At 42.9% G+C, this 3,430-nt stretch overlaps 1 pseudogene; it reads right to left on the bottom strand.

Moving 5' to 3' along the window:
• On the bottom strand, positions 1-1,670 carry LOC150004664 (importin subunit alpha-1 pseudogene; annotated as a pseudogene).
• Between the last annotated feature and the right edge of the window lie 1,760 nt (positions 1,671-3,430).

Genomic DNA, 3,430 nt, shown 5'->3' with positions numbered 1-3,430 from the left:
GACTCGGCTGTACAACCTAAAAGTTAAAGGTCCCAGGAGTGCCATCCTGAACTTGGAATGTATAGCCATCAGAGGTAATTTCTGGCACAACATTTTGATCTTCCTCTTCCTCTACAGAGAAATACTTCTCAATCAAGCTCAATGAAGCTTTGTATACAGATTCATTTTCATGGTTTTGTAGAGCTTCAATTTTGTCCAAACTTCCACATTCTTCAATCATTATACTAAGTTTCTCAGTTTCACCTAGTTTCTCAGCAGCCTGGAAGATATTTGAAATGACATCCAGAATAACCAAAATAATTTTGGTATCTTTCACAGTTAAGAGGTTCACCAATGGTGTTATTATGCCACAATGAACAAGGTAAACAATCTGTTCAACTGTTCCACCACTTGTATAGTTGGTCACAGCCCAAACAGCTTCCTTTTGTGTCTTAAAGTCTGCCTTAGAGAGAACGACGATGAGGAACGGGACCAGTCCATGTCTCACCACTTGCTGTATCTGGTCCTGGCGGCCAGCCATGATGTTCGACATCGTCCACGCAGCTTCCTTCTGAATATTGGTCTTAGAGTTCATGAGCAGGTTGGGGAAGAGAGCCAGCGCTCCTGCGTCTATCACAACCTGAGTCTGTTCATCTGTCCCAGTGACAATATTTCCTATGGCCCTTAGTGCAGGAGTCACAATTGGCAGTTCAGTAGCTCCCAGGAGCTTCACAAGTTGGGGCACAACTCCTATTTTCACGACCATTTCAATCTGTTCATTTGGACCATCAGTAAGGTAGGAAATGGCCCAGCAGCTATCTGCTAATACTTCTGGGTCATCATGATGCAGGAGACGAACTAATGTAGGAAGAATCTGCTCAACAGCATCTAACGGGGGTGCAGGATTCTTGCTGCGACAAAGGTTTGAAAGTGTCCAGGTAAGATTACGTAAGTAACCTTACGTAAGTGAGAGCAGACATATCAGGAATGGCGAGGAGAGCCAACAGCGGTTCAATGGCACCATACTTGATAACCAAGTCTCGGAAAACTGAACCATCACCTGCGATGTTCCCTAGAGTCCATACGGCTTGTTCACTGATGTGAGTGTGGGGAGATGCCAGCAGAGAAATGAATGCCGGGATAGCACCCCCATCTACTACAGCCTTCGTCTGTTCTGATGTCCCAGAAGCAATGTTAGTGAGGGCCCAGGCAGATTCAGACTGAATGGGACTACAATCAGTTCTACCCAAGAAGAACACAAATTTTGGGATCAAACCAGCCCGGATTATGTTGTCTATGGGTGGCTGTTTTTCTCTAGAAAGCAGTTTCCTTGCAGCCTGAGTAGCTTGGAGCTGGCTTTCCAAATTGTTGGTATGTATGCCTTTGACAATGTCCTCAACGGACCAATTTATAGTGCCCTGGTTGTTGCGGTTTTCCTGCAGCGGAGAAGTAGCATCATCAGGAAACGAGCTTATGTTTCTCTTCAGCATCTGTTCATCCTTCTTAGCTTTTCTCAGCTCCACGTTCACTTCTATTCGGCGACGCCTCATTTCTGTACTGTCTTTCCCCTTGTTCTTAAATCTGTTAAGGTGGGCAGCTGGTGAATTAGCATTCTCGTTGGTGGACATGCTCTCTGGTCTGATCGGGGCCTGAGTTCGTACCTACACAGCCTGCTTAGGCTTTTCACAGAAGGCGGCACAGGGCGGACAGGCTGCGGTTCAGTTGCTCTGAAAACGCCCAACACTGATGAACACGAAGACCATGTGGCTCAGGGATTAATTTTTAATGTCTCACATTAGGGAAAAAAAACTGGCTTCTTTGGCAGAAGGTGTGCAAGACCTGTCACACCTATTCAAAGCCCTTTTGCTCAATAAACTTAGTTGGGGCTTAGGGGAATATTTTAGGATTTCCCCCTTCTCAGAGTTCTGGGCCCTTTCTGTTCAAGCCATTAGGACAGAAAAAGAGAAACCAGTTTTAAAGTGAAGCCCACAGACTACCCCAGACTTTACCAACTCAACCACTTAGTTCAGCCAAACCATTGAGTCTCAGGAGGCAGTGATGCAGATGGGCTTCTTAAGTGAGGCCTATATGTTCAGGCAATTACTCAGGTAATGAGATTATAGGCTTATGTCCTATGCAAACAGAAGGAAGAATACACATGTTAATTCACACAACACAACCCACAAACCAGTCTCTGAAACTGTAAGACTGTGGAGACATCTAGTCACAGGACATTTGATGGAATGATATTTAACAGTGGCAATTTGACAGGTTCTTCCTTGCCTTTAGATTGAACATTTTTTATGATGTTACAAACCTAGTTTTAACTTCTAAATGAAAACAAACTCCTAAAGACAGTTAGCTCAGTTAGCTGCACTAGTTTATAGTCTACCACTGAACATTGTGATTTTCCTCAAATCATGATTTTTTTCCTTTAAGATTACCCTCCTTGTCATTCAAGGGACTACATTAAGTCCAGTTTTAATTTAGCCTGTTCATTTGCATAAACACAAGAGGAATGGCAATTGATTACATATAATCTTTAAGTCTGCTTTGCTGGAACTCACACAGGGAACCTTCAGGTTGACCTTCAGTCTGCCCTCTGGGCACAGAAGCTGAGCCACACACCTGCCATCTGGCCTTGCCTGTAAAACCCATGCTTTTTACAAGTCCTTCAGGTTTTCCATTGTGCCTTAAGGTTCCTCCTAGCCATCTTTCAGGAAAACTACCTTCGTTCCTTCCCTAGAAAGATTGCCACGAACTGCACAACCAATCAGGTATCAGGCTTTTTTCCTCCTTGGCTTTCATTAGCCTTGAAAGTCAATTTCCATTATTCAGGGTTTCCTGGTAACAACCAGAACCTAAGCATGCCTCCTTTAAGCATGAAATTCCAGTCAAAGCCTCGGTTGACAAAAACCACCATTATCAACTAGTCTTATTAGTTTTATGCAAAGAAACCTTATGTCATTCATTACTTACTTATTTAGAATGCCAAATATTGGAGGAATCAGATAGGGAGAAAAATATAAAGGTGTGAAGGAAAATCCTTGTCCTTCTAAACTGCATTTCCATGCATTATACCTTCCATTACTAAAACCATACAATTTTTTTTCAAAAACTTATAAACTTTTAACAAACCTTCATTTTAATGCCTTACACTTTCGCTAGTTCCCTTTCTTTCATGTGAAGTTTTAACTTTCCCTGGGAAACCTCAATTTTTTCTTTCATAGAATAGACAGAGCAATAATTCAAAACACAGAAAGCTAGGCACCCTCTCACCAGTATGTCTACTGGTCTCCTAGAGAGACATGCCCTTGGCAGAGACATGCTTACTTACCCAGGCTGGAACGCTCATCAGCCCTGAATGACCCCTTTCTGGGTCCTTAGAGGCAAAAACACTTTTCTCACCAGTTTATAAACAATCTTTCCTAGGTCTTATCAGCCAAAAACA

This window comes from Furipterus horrens, unplaced genomic scaffold (genome assembly GCF_987537825.1).
Source record: "Furipterus horrens unplaced genomic scaffold, mFurHor1.1.pri manual_scaffold_7, whole genome shotgun sequence".
Lineage (NCBI taxonomy): Eukaryota > Metazoa > Chordata > Mammalia > Chiroptera > Furipteridae > Furipterus > Furipterus horrens.
This window is presented reverse-complemented; position numbering and strand designations above follow the sequence as displayed.